Consider the following 18,213-nt stretch of genomic DNA (forward strand, 5'->3'; position numbering starts at 1 on the left):
GCCACATTACCTTCTCTTTCCCAGCTCACAGCTATGGCCTCTTGGGGAGTACCTAACAATCAGTTGACTGAGGAAGAAAAAACTCAGGCCTGGTTTATAGATGGTTTTGAATGATATGAAGGCACTACCCAAAAGTGGACAGCTGCAGCACTGCAGCCCCTTTCTGGGATGTCCCTGAAGGACAATGGTGAGGGGAAATCCTCCCAGTGGGCAGAACTTTGAGCAGTGCACCTGGTTGTTCACTTTGCTTGGAAGGAGAACTGTCCAGAGGTACATTTGTATATTGATTCATGGGCTGTTGCTAATGGTTTGGCTGGATGGTCAGGGACTTGGAAAGACCATGATTGGAAACTCAGTAACAAGAAAGCTGGGGAATAGATAATGTGGATAGACCTTTCTGAGTGGGCAAAAAACATGAAGATATTTGTGTCCCATGTGAATGCTCACCAGAGGGTGACTTCAGCAGAGGAAGATTTTAATAATAAGTGAATAAGATGACCCATTCAGTGGATACCAGTCAGCCTCTTTCCTCAGCCACTCCTGTCATTGCTCAATGGGCTCATGAACAAAGTGGTCACGGTGGTGGGGATGGAGGTTATGCATGGGCTCAGCAACATGGACTTCCACTCACCAAGGCTCAGCAACATGGACTTCCACTCACCAAGGCTGACCTGGCCACAGCCACTGTTTAGTGCCCAATCTGCCAGCAGCAGAGACCCACACTCAGTCCCCAGTATAGCACCATTTCCCAAGGTGATCAGCCTGCTACTTGGTGGCAGGTTGATTATGTTGGACCACTTTCATCATGGAAGGGGCAGCGAGTTGTTCTCACTGGAACAGACACATATTCCAGATATGGGTTTGCCTTCCCTGCACGCAATGCTTCTGCCAAAACTACCATCCATGGACTTACAGAATGCCTTATCCACCATCATGGTATTACACACAGCATTGCTTCTGACCAAGGAACCCACTTCACAGCAAATGAAGTGAGGGAATGGGCACATGCTCATGGAATTCTCTGGTCTTACCATGTTCCCCATCATCCAGAGGCAGCTGGGTTGAGAAAATGGTGGAATGGCCTGTTGAAGACTCAATTATGGTGCCAACTAAGTGTCAATACCTTGCAGGGCTGGGGCAGTGTTTCCAGGAGTCTGTGTGTGCTCTGAATCCACGTCCACTCTATGGGGCTGTTTCTCCCATAATCAGGATTCACGGGTCCAGGAATCAAGAGGTGGAAACAGGAGTGGCACCACTCACTATCACTCCTAGAGATCCATTAGGAAAATTTTTCCTCCTGTCCCTGCAAGCTTAAGCTCTGCTGTCTACAAGTCTTAGTTCCAAAAGGAGGAGTGCTTCCACCTGGAGACACAACAATAATTCCATTGAACTGGAAGTTAAGACTGCTACCTGGCCCCACTTTGGGCTTCTCTTGTCTCTGAATCAACAGGTAAGGAAGGGGATTACTGTACTGGCTGGGGTGGTTGATCTGGACTATCCAGGGGAAAAAGCACTGCAACTACACAATGGAGGTAAAGAAGAGTTTTCCTAGAATACAGGAGAGCCCCTAGGGCGTCTCTCAGTACTACCATGCCCTGTGATTACAGTCAATGGAAAACTGCAACCACCCAATCCAGGCAGGACTACTAATGGCCAAGAAACTTCAGGAATGAAGGTTTGGGTCACCCCACCAGGCAAAGAACCACAGCCAGTTGAAATGCTTTAGGGAACATGGAATGGGTAGTGGAAAAAGGTCGTGTTAAATATGAAGTATGACCACATGAGCAGTTACAGAAACAAGGACTATGATGGTGTTCTGGTTTGCTAATGCTTCCCATTATGCAAAGTACCAGAAATGGATCAGCTTTTAATAAAAGGGGGTTGATTTGGTTACATAGTTATAGTCTTAAGGCCATAAAGTGTCCAAGGTAACACATCAACAATTGGGTACCTTCACTGGAGGATGGCCAATGGTGTCTGGAAAACCTCTGTTAGCTGGGAAGGCATGTGGCTGGAGTCTGCTCCAGAGTTCTAACTTCAAAATGGCTTTCTCCCAGGATGTTCCTCTCTAGGCTTCAGCTTCTCTCCAAAATGTCACTCTCAGTTGCTCTTGGGGCGTTTGTCCTCTCTTAGCTTCTCCAGAGCAAAAGCCTGCTTTCAGAGGCCATTTTCAAACTGTCTCTCATCTGTAGCTCCTCTCTCAGCTCCTGTGCTTTCTTCAAAGTGTCCCTCTTGGATGTAGCAAGCTTGCTCCTTCTGTCTGAGCTTGTATAGTGTTCCAGTAAACTAATCAAGGCCCATGCTGAATGGGCGGGGCCACACCTCCATGGAATTTATCCAATGAAAGCTCTCGCCCACAGTTGAGTGATCACATCACCACAGAAACATCCAATCAGAAGTCTCCAACCCAATCAACACCAATATGTTTCCTGCCCACACAAGACTGCATCAAAGATAATGGCATTTTGGGGGACATAATACATTCAAACCAGCACAGATGGCATGAATATTTCCTCCTTATTTTGTTATAAGTATGTTTGTATTTGTCCGTAAAGCAAATATCTTTGCTTTCTTCTCTATCTTATCCCCTTATCATATGACATAAGCTGTATTGTTCCTTTCGCAGTATGTAAGTTAAAGGAAATCAAGTTTAAGAGTCAATGCCACCCAAGGACTTGCACCCTATTCTGGAGAGATTTAGTGTGTTTCTGGTTGTATGCAGGACAGCTGAGTATTGTTAGGTGAAATGTATGTCTGTTATTGTTCTCTACTTAGAGATAAAGTATGGTTTAAGGTGATGTTTATAACTGCCAAGTTGACAAGAAGTAGACTGATGGTTAGTTTCATGTGTCAACTTGGCCAGGTGATGGTGCCCAGGTGTCTGGTCAAGCAAACACTGGCCTAACCGTTACTGCAAGGATATCTGTGGCTGGTTACTGAACCAGAAGGCTGGTTCATTAAATCATCAGTCAATTGACTGCACCTGTGACTGATTAGTCAACAAAGGTTGTGTCTTCCACAATGAGAGAATTCAATCAGCTGGATTTAATCCAATCAGTTGAAGACTTTTAAGAGAGAGACAGAGAGAGGACTGTCACTTCTTCTTCAGATAGCCAGTGAAGCATTTCCTGAGGAGTTCATCAAACACCTTCATTGGAGTTTCCAGTTCGCTGACTACCCTATGGAATTTGGACTCATGCATCCCCACAGTTGCATGAGACACTTTTATAAAATCTTATATTCACAGATATCTCTTGTTGGTTCTGTTTCCCTAGAGAACCCTAATACACCCTTTTAAACAAAAAGGTCTTAAAAAAGATAAAGTGAATAATCATTTGCCTTGATTATACTTCCCCTAAAAGTAATCAGTAAAATTCATCTGTATAGCCAATGGCTTAGAAAGAAATGTAGATCTTAAATAGATTCACATGCTTTCCAGGAGGCTCTTCAAGTGCTTCTTACACAAATGACTGTTAAAGTGCTTCCCAACAATGAGAATCTATGGCTTATGCACACAAACATGGCTGAGATTTCTGAAGTAAATGCAAATAAAAACACATAGTCTTTGCAAGAACTCAAAGAATTTGGTTTCTGTTTGGACCAAACCATACTGGACTAGAACATCTCAGCCTTTCAGACTGGGCACTGGGGAGACTAAACACTTTATTCCCTTGTGCATCACTCATCATTCATAATGCATGGTTGAAAAGTGGCAAATAAAATGAATTAGATGTCTTGGAGAGGCTTACTCCTTGAAGAAATTCCAAGGTGTATTATTTTTTCATAGAGCAAAAACAAAGAATCCTTTCTGTAAAAAACTAAAAATAAAAATCATAAGCCTATTTATATTTTCTGATAAATTGGTGTAGAGATGATTTGCTTATAAATAAGCAGAGCTTCACTTTTTATATTAGAAATGAAGCCTGATAATGACATGTATTTAGTCTGTCTTTTCAAATAAACCCTTTGAGGCAATGTAGTATAGTCGTTGAGAGCACAGACTACAAAACCAAGGAGTGCCAGGAAAGAACCCAGGCTCCACCATTTATAAACAATGAAACCGTATTCAGATTATTTAGCCTCTCTAAGCTTCTGTTTCCTCATCTGTAAAATGGGGATAAGGATAGTATCTAGAAGCATAAGGTTTGAATAAGAGTGTGCATTCAAAGACTTAAGTGAAGCCCTTAAGTCTGGTTCTTGGCACTTAGAGCTCAGTGGTGGTTAATGAGGAGGCAGTGAGCATAAACTTTATTATAACTTCATTACACACAACTTGCACAAACTTCAGAATGACTTCACAATTGTGCAAATGTGAAAATGGGAGTGGCTTGACAAAGAAAGATAAAAACCACTTTTTGCCAAGATTCATAATTTTGGAAAGAGTAGAACAAATTATAAACATGACCATCGGCATCCTCCTGCCTTCCTCTATGGCTTGAACAGCAAGAAAAGGAAAATTCAGGTCAAATCAGTGTTCTTAAAGATTTGCCCGTGATTCTCTGACATGTGCATAAAAATAAATCTTAGCCCTGACTTAAGTAGTCATTTAAACTCTTCCATCTTCCATTGCTTCAGCCGTAAAATTACCTCTCTTATAGATGAGATACCATCCAATGAAAGTACCCTGCTAACTGTAAAGAACCCCACATTCATTGAATCAATATGCACTATGTGCTTCTTATATGTCAAACGTATTCCAAGTGAAGGGGCAGCATGGATAAATAAGTTATAAGATGGTGGTCAGTGTTGGTGAAGTTGTAGCAGAGGAAGATGGGAATAGAAAACTATAAGACATGCTACAACTGATATATATTATCTTGGATGTATGTGTAAAGGGCTACAGAATACTACAAATGTAACCATATGTGTTAAGACATTTATTTCTTATCAATTAAAAACTAATTTTTTTAACTGTCTTTCACATCTATTACAGTGCTTCATACCCTACAGATTCTCAAAATTTGTGCTAATTTTGGATCATTTAAGTATTTCTTGCTTGTCTCTACTCACTATATAATGTAAACTCCAAACAGTAGAGACTTTGGTTTTCTTATTCACTAATGTAGCCTCAGTGCCACAGAATGGTGTCTGGTGTCTAGTAAGTGCTAAGTGAATAACTGTTGATTGGATGGATAGAGTTTACGTTCTACTACATAAGGAATCATTTCCATTTGGAGGTAATTTCTTTGGCACTCCTTCCAAAGCAACATGCCTCTGTTTCTAAACTTTTGTCTACATTTTGTATTTTTTTTACCCTATTCTTTTGTCATGCTAAGCAGAAACACACTGAATTAGTCCTTTTCCCAATCAGCATATTAATTATTCTTAAGGAGAATTTAAGACTATTCTAGTCAGTAGAGAGAAAAATGAGATGCATGCCTTGGTTAATATATTCATCATATTTAAATAAGCAGCTTTCCTCTAAAAAGTTACATTTATGGAATTACTACTTGTGTTCCTTTTCTTTTCCTTTCTCAGGAAGACTGTGATCTTAAGAAATAATCCACACAGGGACAAAAAGAAAACATACTCCAAAAGAAAAGTTACCCAAAAATAAATGAAATAAAAAATTTATGTATAAGTGTGTGTGTGTTTCATGCAATAATAATCTTCCTTCTACTCCCCAAATACCCTGATGTATTCTACATGTACACATTTTATAATGTTTGTATATTTTATAATGTTTCTCTATGAAAACTAAAGTAAAGGAATACAAAGTGAGAAAATATGGATATTTTGCTTCCATCTCTGCTGCAAGTTCCTTAACTCAGAAGTTAAAAACGAGAGTAACAAAGGACAACAGAGCAGAGACATTCCAGTCAAGGTGCACAAGTAAATAAGATAGAAGAAAAATTCTAATTATTTTGGTGAAAGTTATCAATAGCCAGGACTCTGAAATCCAAATTTTTCCCACTTAATTTCTTCATTGATTTATAATTAAAAATTATGAATACAAAAATGTTCCAAGGAAAACAAACTTCAAACACTAATATATCAACAAAATAGCAAAATTAAACAAAACCCACTAAAAAAAAAAAAAAAGACAAAAAGACTACACCATCCCTACATAGACTAACTACAAAAAGGAATCTTTTGTGCTCTGTTACAAAACCACAATAAAGAGTTTTTTTTAAACCACCTGAGAAGAAATTAATAGAAATAGCTGCATGTGGCAGGTGGTTCTCTGTCAATTCTTAACACATCTTTCCCCTTGCAATAGGCTTTTTGAATTCTGTTTTGCTGAGTTGATACTTTTTTTAAGACTGTAAAATCAGGAGATAAAAAACCAAGAATAATGTTCCTGTATACTGTGTTTGGGAAGATTCTTATTAAAAACATATGGTACAACCAGGACGTAATTGCCCAGCTGTGAATTTTTTTTTTTTTCTGCTCAGATATAAAATGACATAAGTTACTCTAGAAGAAATACGTACTTCCATAGTGTTTTGTAAAATGACACTGCAACATTAGATGGCAAGTTACAAGGTAGGACCACTCCCTCTGGAAAATCTGAGTAGAAAGAGTGCGGGGAAGTACCACATATAGTCCTCCTAAAGATCGTCTCTCTTCAGGAGATTTGAATCATTTTTCACTTCAAGCACCAACACATTCTGGAGAAAAAGAGGCAGACACCCAGATGGACTAACTGACCAACTTCCATTCAGCTTGCTTCCATCTCTGCTGCAAGTTCCTTAACTCAGAAGTTAAAAACGAGAGTAACAAAGGACAACAGAGCAGAGACATTCCAGTCAAGGTGCACAAGTAAACCAGGTTTGCCAAATTCCTACTCTACCCCATAAAGTAACTTGAAACCCTGAACAAACGTTTCTCCTACTTCTGAGGATTAGCAGCCCTTGGCCAAAAAACCCTCAATGAATAATTCACCCTATGTTGCCTTTTAAGAGAGAAAGAAGGAAAGGAGGAAGGAAAGGAGGGAGGGAGGGAGGGAGGAAGGAAGGAAAGAAAGAAAGGAAATGGAAGTGAAATCCACACCCATGCCCAACCCCCAGTGTCTTGTCTTGGGTATCCACTAATGTTAAAAAAATCCCCAGCACCCTCAGAATCCTTCAGTCAGAAGTGAAGCGGTAAGGTCTTTTAGATATTCTGCTGATCTAGACATAGGCTTCCATCAGAAAGCTACATCCAAGAGGTCTTGTGAATGGTCATAAGCAAGATTTGGCTTTCCCCAAGGCTAACTAAAATTTAAAACAAAAGAAAAAATCAGTTAGACAGTGTTATTTCTCCTTATCCTCAGGAACCCAGATAGTTAAACATGAACAACAAAAAAATCCCAGCAACCACTGAGGTGGTCAGCATGATGTAAATAGTTAGAGGGAGTGGCACAGAACTCAAGATTCAGTCAAGATAAGAAAATACCAACTATTAGCGTTTTCCTTTTGGTCAAGCAAGCCAGAATTGTTGTACACTTCTTGTTTATCATAAAATGAAGACCCACCTAGATGTACCTTTGGTCACTGGCATTAAGTCTATGAATAAGTGAGAGTTCTCCAGAGAAACAGATCCAACAGGATACATATGTATGTAAATATGATGAAATTTATTATAGGAATTGGCTCACACAACCATGAGATGGGCAAGTCTGAATTCCAGAGGCCGCAAGTTGGGAACTCCCATGAAGGTGAAGATGCACTCCCCAGGAGAAGTGGGCTGCTGAAGTGGAGATAGAAATTCTTCTTTCTGACTGCTGAAATCATTAGTTCTTCTTAAAAGGCTTTCAGCTGATTGGACAAGACTTCTCTCATAGCTGAAGACAATCTCCTTTGTTGATTGTGGACACAATCAGCCAGAGATGCAATCAACTGACCAATGATTTGAATCCATGAAATACTCTTACAGTAACAATCAGGCCAGTGCTTACTTGACCAAATGGAACATGATAACCCAGCCAAATTGACACAGGAACTTAACCATCACAGTCTATCTTTGAAACTTTTCTGGTAGACCCACAAAATGCTAAGAACCAAAATTGTTAGCCTTGAATTTAGTTTCCCTGATTACTAACTCTGGCTTCCCAGCTGGACTAACATATGATATCATTGCTTCTAAAGCAAGCCCAATTTAAAAGCAAAGGTTTACACAGCCTATACGTTCAACTTTCATTTTCCAATCAGATGCTTGGCACAAATTCACCTAACTCCAAACCTGGCAATGTACCCTCCCCAGGCAAAAGGAACAAGAAGTTGACAGATATTTTCTCTACATTCCATCTGTTTTTCTCTTTTATTCAAAACTACAATACCTTAATGTGATAGGGGAAAGAACAACATTAAAATAAAAATTTCTGCAAGAGAAAAGTAAAATGGAGATGGCATATCCTTATGGAGAAATGTGAAAGCCTCATAGGGTTTCAATAAAAGGCTTGCTGAGGATTAAAATTCAAGATGAAAATCTAATCTAGATGTGAAATTTATAGATATATCAAAGAAAAATAATTAGTGGAAAACATTGTATTTCAGTTAAGCCCAGTACCCATAGGGAAAGATTCAATTTAAAGGTATACAAATTGAACATTTTATTAATGGGTTGGGCAGATCCTATAGTATTTGAAAACTTTTTACTGTAGTGCCTGAGAATGAGTACAGGAGGAGTATGAAAAGAAAGGAACCAATAATAGTCATTTTGATGCCTAGCCCCAGGACAAATATTCCAGTAACAGTTATCTAGTTATTTGTCCAACCTCTGCTACACAGTCCTCAAGTTTGAATCAAGAGTGAAAAAAATTTATTTGTAAACTGGTTGTTGAGAATCTAGGACTTATTTTTCTCACAGAGGTAATATTATAAATGGAGCATTAGATACTCAAGACCATCCTAGAAAATTCTACTTGGTCCTCTATCCCTGAAAATGGCACAAATAGTACTATTGTACTGACATCTAATCCATATTACAATATAAACTGTATGCTTATCCAAGAAGCCATTTGGGTTTCATTTTCATAATTTCACCATCCAGCAGACAGCCTGTGCTCAACAGATCAGTACTACATGGAATGGGATGGAATATTTTCTTTTAGAAAAGACTTTTTACTACCAACATTTGGAAGTGGCACCTCTCTTGGCAAAGAACTAGAGGGCAGGGGCTTCCCTGGAGGAGAGAGAAAGTGTTAGAGAATTTGTATTTCTGGGAAGTAGTAGTGTATTAATTCTATTGGTAGATGAGGGAGGGTCTCTCCAGGTATCCTGATTTGAGGGGAGAAAGGGCGTAGATTTCTTGTCAACTAATATGAGTTTAATCATGAGTGTCTCAGTTTGCTAAAGCTGCCAGAATGCAATATACCAGAAATGGTTGGCTTTTACAATGGGGATTTATTAGTTTACAAATTTACAGTTCTAAGGCCATGAAAATGTCCCAATTGAGGAATCAACAGGATGATACCTGGATGCTGAAGACAGGCTGCTGGTATCCGGGGTTCCTCTGTCAGATAGCAAGGCAAATGGCTGGCGTCTGATGCTCCTTTGCTCCCGGGTCTTGTTGCTTTCAGCTTCTGGTCCCGGTGGCCTCCTCTCTGAGCATCTGTGGGTACTCTCTTAGCATCTCTGGGGTTTTCTCTCCAAGCTCTCTGGTGTTTCTCTCTGAGCTGTCTAAGCTTTTTTCTGTCTTTTGTTTTCTTTATAGAGAACTCCAGTAAAAGGATTAAGACCCACCTTGAATTGGGTGGGTCACATCTCAAGTGAAACAACCTAATCAAAAGGTCCCACCACAACAGGTCTGCTCCCACAGGAATGGATTAAAACAACATGGCCTTTTATGGGGTACAGAACAGCTTCAAATCAGCACAATGGGAGACCCTGAGGACCCAATATGTTAGCCCACTCAGATCTCTTCAATTCCAAAATGCCCTTCAGTTGAGACTTTTTCAAGGAATTGCCTCAAAAAAATTTAAAAATCTAACAATTTACTGCTGTACTAAGACAACTTAAATTTTTATACACTATTTCCAAATATCCCAGAATCTGGGGATGTTTAAAAGCACAAGCTTCGAGACAATTCATTATGTTCATCACTTCCCCTTCAGATCATAAAATGATCAGAACTGCAAGGCTCATAGCACAAACTCCTGTGGTAAACATTAGAACAAAAGATTACCATGCTAATTGGAATGTAGTTTGGCTGCTATTACAAAGACCCAAAATTACAGTGGCTTAAATAAGATAGGAATTTATTTCTTGCTCACAGGAAGTCCAAGTAGGTGGTCCAGAGCTAGTATGGTGTTTCCACCCTCATGAGAAACCCAACCATAGTTCTACTTGTTCGGATATCCTCCACCATCGCATTCTCTCGTGATCCATGATGGCCACTCCTGCTCCTGCCATCTGGCTGCATTTTAGCTCACAAGAAGAAAAGGGTGAAGGGAAGCATGCTTCTACGCTTTAAGCACACAGCCTGAAAGTGGCCCACATCACTTCAACTCACATCTCATTTGCCAGAACTTGGTCACATCTAGCTGCATGAGTGACTAGGAGCAAGGTCATTATTTTGGGAGACCACGTACTACCCAAAAAGATAAGAATAGGAGGTGTGAACATAAAGAAGCTTCTGTCCTAATTGCCATAACAAGAGATCCCTTTGACTCTAGTAAATGACCCAAACATTTATCCATTTACCGCAGGTACCCATCTATAAATGGTAAACTTCAGCTTATAACAAACTTCTCAAATTCCCACAGACGGGTAGTTAAGTCTGCTACTGCAAGTGTGGGCATGAAGATTCTACATCCTGGGACATGAATAAGGTAGGCAAAGTGCCTGCTCTCACTAACCTTAAAATCTAGGAAAAGGGGACAATGAATATGGAAACAATATAATGTCAGCAAATGAGAAGCAAATATAAAGCACAGTGACAGAGAAAGCTACTCAGGAAAGTCCTCCTGGAGGAGATGGCATTTGAGTTTTGATCTGGGCTATGTGAAGAGTTGAGAAGGTAACTTTCCAGTCAGAGGGGAAAGCCCCAAGGCTCCCTATTGGTCAGAATTCAAGTGGCCTCAGCTCTAGTTTTCTTTATTTAAGCCTGTTATGTGTAGAAAGGGAGTTTGTGTATGTGTGTGTCTTTGTGTACATGGTCAGGAAGGGGAGATCTATAACACTAATACTGGAGTTATTATTTAACGGCTAAGAATAATGTGGGACACTCCAAAGCCATGAAGAAGAGGGCCTGGAACAACCCATAGAGAGAAGAAAATAAACAAAACAAATGGTTAATGAATTTAAGAAACACAACTTTTCTAGGTAGTGCTTCTTGGTGTATTTATTCTTACATAAATTAACTAATTTCAGGTATACTCTAACAAAATTTTAGTTCAAAATAAGTAATCAGCAGTTGTGAATGAAATGTTTTACACAGTTTTTATCAAAATGAGTTATATATTCAACAGGTAAAAAAAAAAAAGGCAAATTCAATAATTAAAGATTTGTGTATTTCTAGTCCTTTACCATGCTAATCATGGGCTTGTTTTCACTAGAATAACCTGTCATGACTTAAAATTTTAAAGGCACTATTTCTGTTTTTAAAATATTATACAACTTGTATCTCTCTTTAGGGACCCAAGGTAAGCCAATGAATTCTTGAAATATCAGTAATCCACTCATAAAAATCTTCCTAACTGAAGCTTATAGTGCCAGCCTAAGAGGTCATCTCCAAATCTTTTAGGTCCCAAAGCTGACTGGGGGAAAGTTCATATTCGCTTAATTAATTACAATGTAGCATATTCCGCTAGTTCCAAAGTTCCTGACAAAAGACCACCCTGTTAACTTATAAGAGGTGCTAGAGTGAGCTGGATACATTAAGTGACCAATCCCTTGTCATACCCACTGCCAGTGAAGGCAAACTGCCATTCAAATGCCCCTTTACACTACTGGCCTTGTCAATGCAGCAAAGTCAGGAAGAAACCAAGTCTAGCTCAAGTCATTCTCCTCCTACCTTCAAAATCCCATTTCATTGACTCTAAGAAACTATCAACTATAACACACATCATTATTTTATGTTCTCCCAAGCATATAAAAAGTTCTACAATTAAACTAAAATATGCTATCGATTTTAGGATACATCTCAATTTCAGAAATGTTAAATGTGAAAAAAAATGTATATCTTAGAGTCAATGAGAAATCTTAATATTCTTCTGACCAAATCTGCCTTTTTTGTTTTCAGAATAAAAAATGACTTTCACTATTTTCAGTTCAATCCTCAACAAAGAAAGACTGCCAATCTCCCTGATTCCAACCTCTCTTTATATACAATGTTAACTACAAATGTCCAAAGAGATAACTGATAAATCCAATTAACTCTCCTCCAAAAATATTTAAGACATTTCATTCACAGCAACTGCTAACATAGCTCTCCAAGAGAGCTACCAAAGAAATAGCAGCCCTCTTCCCAGCCCTGGTTCTGAACAAGTTGAGAAGTCAAGCAAAACTTAACATATCACTTTTATTACTGATAGAGGCCAGACTGCCTGGTGGAATGTCAGGTCTGTTAGTCAAGTGGCTTGCTAATATCGAGCTCCAGAATCAGGCAGCCTCATCCTCCAGGTCATGAGAAGCCTGGACCAGGGCAAGCCTCCTATGGAGGAGGAGAGCAGACTGCCTGCTCCCTGGCAGAGAAGGGTTGAGTGCCTGCTCCCTAAGCCCGCTTGGCTCTAAAGAGTAAGACGAGTGGGGCAAGAACAAGGGGCTGCTCCATAACAAGGTCAGGTTTCGACTGCATTAATTTCCTGGGGCTGCTGTTACAAAGTACCATAAACTTGGTGGCTTCAACAACAGAAATGTATTCTCTCACAGTTCTGGGGGCTAGCAGTCTGAAATCAAGGTGTTTGGAGAGTGTTTGCCCCCTCAAAAGCTCTAGGGAAGAATCCTTCCTTGCCCCTTCCAGCTTCACCAACAGTCCTTGGTGTTACTTGGCTTGCGGCAGCAGAACTCCATTCTCTGCCTCCATCGTCACATGGCCTTCTTCCCTCTGACTCTGTCTCCATTTTCTCTCCTTACAAGGACACCCTAAGATCACCTCATCTTAACTAACTACCTCTGTAAAGACCTTATTTCCAAATAAGATCTCATTTGGAGGTTCCAGGTGGACATGAATTTGGGGACACTACTCAACCCAGGGCACTGACCGTGGAGGAGCTGAGCACCGCAGCACTCACTGCAAGCAGAGCCCATCCTATAGGACAAAAGGCAGAGTTGGGTCTATTCAATCTTCCCAAATTTACCAACCAGATAGAAGACTCCTCTCCCTAGGAGAGGAGGGAGTAAAAGGTCAGAGAGAGGTGAAGAGTGTGCCCAGGAAAACCCCTCCTCATGGAAATCAGGAATGGAAGAAAAGTCGTTCTCTAATAGTTGCCTCTGTAATTATTTTTATGTAATATTGTAAAAAGCAAGCTCTGTGTGGTGGTTTGGAGATGTTATGTACCCCAGAAAAGGCCATGTTCTTTTAATCCATTCCTGTAGGTGCAGACCTTTGGGTTAGGTTTTATTTCAACTGAGATGTGACTCACCCCATTCAAAGTGGGTCCTAATCCTTTTACTAGAGTCCTTTATCAAAGGATAAAAGACAGAAAAACCCCAGAGAAGCTCATAGAGAAAAAGCCCCCAGAGGAGCTGAGAGAGGAAGCCCCTGAAGCCAGCAGCTGAAAGCAATGAAACCCAGGAGAGAAGGGCCCGCAGATGCTGGCCACGTGCCTTCACGTGTGACAGAGGTGTCCCAGATATTGGTAGTCTTCTTTAGAGAGGGTATCATCCTGATGGTGCCTTAATTTGGATATTTTCATGGCCTTAGAACAGTAAATTTGTAAGCTAATAAATCCCCATTGTAAAAGCCAACCCATTTCTGGTATATTGCATTCTGGCCGCTTTACAAACTGAAACACCACAATTTTCCTTCTTGAGAAATATCTTACCAAAATCTTTTGGACATCTTTAAAGAGCTCTCAAGTCTAACCTTGCAGATCATCTTTTTCTGCCTCTTCCCTCACTCTTTATCCAGATGATATCACTGGTGCTTATATTATATGAGTGATGCCTTTTGTATATTCTCAACCAGATTTTATTTTCCTAAATTAAAATTTACTAAGGAAGAATGAGACCATCGCTTAGGAAAAGTGACAACACACCATCAAGCTCAACCCTTGCCTGCAGAGAAGCAAAGGGGTAGAGCTTTCTTCTTCCCGGAAAAGTTTGATCGTAATTATTATAAAAGGCTGAGAACAAGTTATTATAAAACAGGACCTCCCAGGGTGTTAAGTGAAGTCAGGAGCAGCTCTAAAATGAGCCATTATATTTCCAAGCCAAGTTATAAGGCTTGGGAACTAATGGAGGCACAAAAACACTGAGAAAGTAAAGCCTAATTTTGTTTATAAGACTAGCAGATATAATGCTATTTAGCTTATAAACTTGGTTCACTGTAGAGATATTCTGAAATTTAGTATTTCATTAAAAAAACTAAATCTACCTATTAAAAAGTTTACCTTGATAACTAACAAAATTACCTAATAAAATAGATAATGCCAATTTTTCATTGCAGTGACAGATAAAATCTAAAACTAAGGCAATATTTTACCTAGATTATCTTGAATGGCTTTAAAACACATTTATATTTTATTTAAAAATCAATTTCCAATTTGGATTTTTTAAATCTTTAGAAATGTAAATTCTGCCTAAAGAAAAAACTGAAGAAAATAATATATATATATTTATAAAGTATTTTTTAGGAAGTATAAACACAGCTGTTTCCTTCACTACATGGTTTGGTATTGTTTTACAACCACAATAAATTATGTTCAGTAAAAGTTTTATCTTTGTGACAATTAGCAATAAAAGAATCAGCTATATATTATAGAAACATTGGGAATAAAATCTAGATTTAAAGGAAAATATTGCTAAACATTATTGTTACGGGTTGAATTGTATTCCTCAAAAAGACACATCCAAGTTCTAACCCTAGCTCCTGTGAATGTGACCTTATTTGGAAATAGGGTCTTTGAAGATGCTGTTAAAATGAGGCCGAACTGGATTAGGGTGGGTCCTAATCCAACATGACTGATGTCCATGTAAAATGGGAAGCAGACAGTTCTGTAAGTGGGATTAACAACACCAGTTGTGAGTATTGTTGAAAGGGGAATTCTGGAGTCGCGTTTGTCACTATAAGGAAAGCTAGAGGATAAAACATGGGACTAGACAACATAGCAAAACCTATTTTGGATGATGACTGTGGTTAATTGGAACATATAAGAAAGTTCTTACATGAACTATAACAAATGAACTAGAACAAATTAACACCTATAACAAGGTGTTGAAAATGGGACGGTATATGGGAAAAAATACAATTAATGCAAACTAAGGACTACAGTTAACAATAACATTGTAACATTCTTTCATCAATTGTAACAAAGGCACTATACCAAAGCTAAGTGTCAATAACAGGGGGGTACAAAGGGTATGGGATTTTTTTTTTCTTCGGCGCAATGAGAATATTCTCAAATTAATTGTTGTGGTGAATGCATAACTATGTGATTACACCATGAGCCTGCTATTTGTACACTTTGAATGGGTTGTATGGTGTGTGAATAAAACTGTTAAAAATTATATTCACTGATAAGACTAGCAGATGTAATGTTATTTAGCTTATAAACTTGGTTCACTGTAGAGATATTCTGAAATTTAGTATTTCATTAGTAAAGATCAGTTGTGTCAAAGCTGGAATATAAAGAATAAAAATAAAGACCTCCACAAATAGTAAAATAAAAGAAAAAAAGGAGGGGAGTGGAAGCACAGGAGGAGAGAAGGCCATATGAAAAGACAGACACAGGGGAGAAATAAAGACACTTGAAGCCTAAGGATTGCTAGCAAGCCACCAGCAGCTAGGAGGAGGAAAGGAAGGATTCTCCCTTACAAATTTTGAACTCTAGCCACCATAACTGTGAGACAAGAAACTTCAGTTGTTTTAAGCCATGAGTCTGTGGCACTTTGTTACAGCAGCTCCAGGAAACTAAAACAATGATCAAACAGTATAAAATAAAGAAACATTTTCCTAAACCACAGTCTCATTCTTCCTTAATAAATTTTAATTCAGGAGAATAAAATCTAAGTGAGAATATACTGAAGGCATCCCTTACATAAGTTGGCATTTGTAATATTTTTGGATCAGCTAAAAGAATTAATTAGCAGTAACTAGTATTTACTGAGCCAAGCAATGGACTAAGGGATGTACATATGTCATCTCATTCAATCCCAACAATAACACTAGGCGGCAGGTACTTTTTCCCTGTTTAGATGAGGAAACTAAATCAAACATTCTCACTACACTATAAAAAAGAATTCTTCATACTCTACGCTAAATTAAGTAAATCTGTACTTTATTAGAATAAGGCGCCTACTGTTACAAGTGAACAAATTCATTAACAGAACCATAAATGTATCTGTGTTCAGGTTAAGCTTGCTCTTTTCTAAATTTTAAACTTAAAACAGAAGCAGAATTATTTATTAATTAGTACATATGTACTGAATGCCTAAAACACCAGACTGTGATATTGGACCTTGAAGAGAAGGGAGAGAAAACAGAATCATAAAGGTATTTCTATCTCCTTTGGTTTTTGAAAACGTACTCACTGCTAATAAATACTAGACTTTCCCCAACAATCTAGAAGTTACTCTTTTCAGAATGTAACACATTATCTCTCTAATCTGAATTCTTAAATTTGTCATTTTCAAGAGCCTGAGTCAAACATAACTCAACTCAGATATGTTGTTTACTAGTAGTTGGATCACTAAAACCACTGAGCCAAGAGACGGCAGTAAGTAGAAGAAATGCAGTAAACTATTTTTTAAATTAATTTTATTTACAAACTTTCCAAATCCACCATACACTCCTCCTTCTCCCCTGCCCCCACAATAATCTATTTTTAATTGCAGGAAATTTCTAAGTCCAATTTCTTTTTCTTGACCAAGGTTGTCTATAAAATTACTTAGGCCATAAAGTTAACATTGAGGTTTCACTGATGGAAGGCTTGCAGAAAGTGGTGGAAATGAGTATCCAAAGAAATAAACTACTCTAAATGCTGGCTGGCATTTGCATCTCAGTGGCTTTCAAGCCTTTCAGAAAAAACTAAAAGTTGTCCTCAGGCTCAAAATAGACTCAGACGCTCTGCTTTCAAATCAAAGTCTGCAAAAGGAATTGCTGACCATATATGGCCAGTTTATAAGTTTGTTGATGCTAACATGTAAGGACAGGTAAGACTGAGAACACAGTGTTAGCCAGGGTGATCTACAATTATGATAAAAGTAGGGTTTTAGTATTTTAGACGTTCATCTGTTTTTTCCATCTTTTCAATTCTTTTCCACTTGCTTAAAGAACCACACCACGTACCACAGTCATATCTGAGGCAGTCAAATGTGGAACAAATTATTCCAAAAATTACTTAGAAATATAAGATGACTTAGCATTAGTATGTGTCAAGTTTCTTCATAAACCTTTAAAGAGTTTGTAAGATTATCATCTGTTCTAGTTTGCTAATGCTGCCGGGACGCAAAACACCAGAAATGGATCAGCTTTTATAAAGGGTTTATTTGGTTACAAAGTTACAATAAAGGCCATAAAGTGTTCAAGGTATGTTATCAACAATTGGGTACCTTCACTGGAGAATGGCCAATGGTGTCTGGAAAACCTCTGTTAGCTGGGAAGGCACGTGGCTGGCGTCTGCTCCAAAGTTCTGGTTTCAGAATGGCTTTCTCCCAGGACTTTACTCTCTAGGCTGCAGTTCCTCAAAAATGTCACTCTTAGTTGGTCTTGGGGTGTTTGTCCTCTCTTAGCTTCTCCAGAGCAAGAGTGCTTTCAATGGCTGTCTTCAAACTGTCTCTCATCTGCAGCTACTCTCTCAGCTTCTGTGCATTCTTCAAAGTGTCCCATTTGGCTGTAGCAAGCCCACTCCTTCTGTCTCAGCTTATATAGTGCTCCTGTAAACTAACAAAGGCCCATGCTGAATGGGTGTGGCCACACCTCCATGGAAATTATCCAATCAGAGTTATCACCCAAAGTTGGGTGGGGCACATTTCCATGGAAACAACCTAATCCAAACGTTCCAACTTGGTCCCCACTAATATGTCTGCCTCTACAAGATTGTATCAAAGAACATGGCTTTTTCTTGGGGACATAATATATACAAACTGATACATCATCCTTGGGAGGAAATCATTGCAGAGGCTTTTT

At 38.9% G+C, this 18,213-nt stretch overlaps 1 protein-coding gene across 1 annotated transcript in view; it reads right to left on the minus strand.

Annotated features, from left to right (window-relative positions):
* The window catches only part of SCFD2 (sec1 family domain containing 2), a 550,473-nt gene that overhangs the window by 411,177 nt on the left and 121,083 nt on the right, over window positions 1-18,213 (minus strand). The gene's annotated exons all lie outside the window — the stretch shown is intronic.

Source organism: Choloepus didactylus, chromosome 3 (assembly GCF_015220235.1).
Source record: "Choloepus didactylus isolate mChoDid1 chromosome 3, mChoDid1.pri, whole genome shotgun sequence".
Classification (NCBI taxonomy): domain Eukaryota; kingdom Metazoa; phylum Chordata; class Mammalia; order Pilosa; family Megalonychidae; genus Choloepus; species Choloepus didactylus.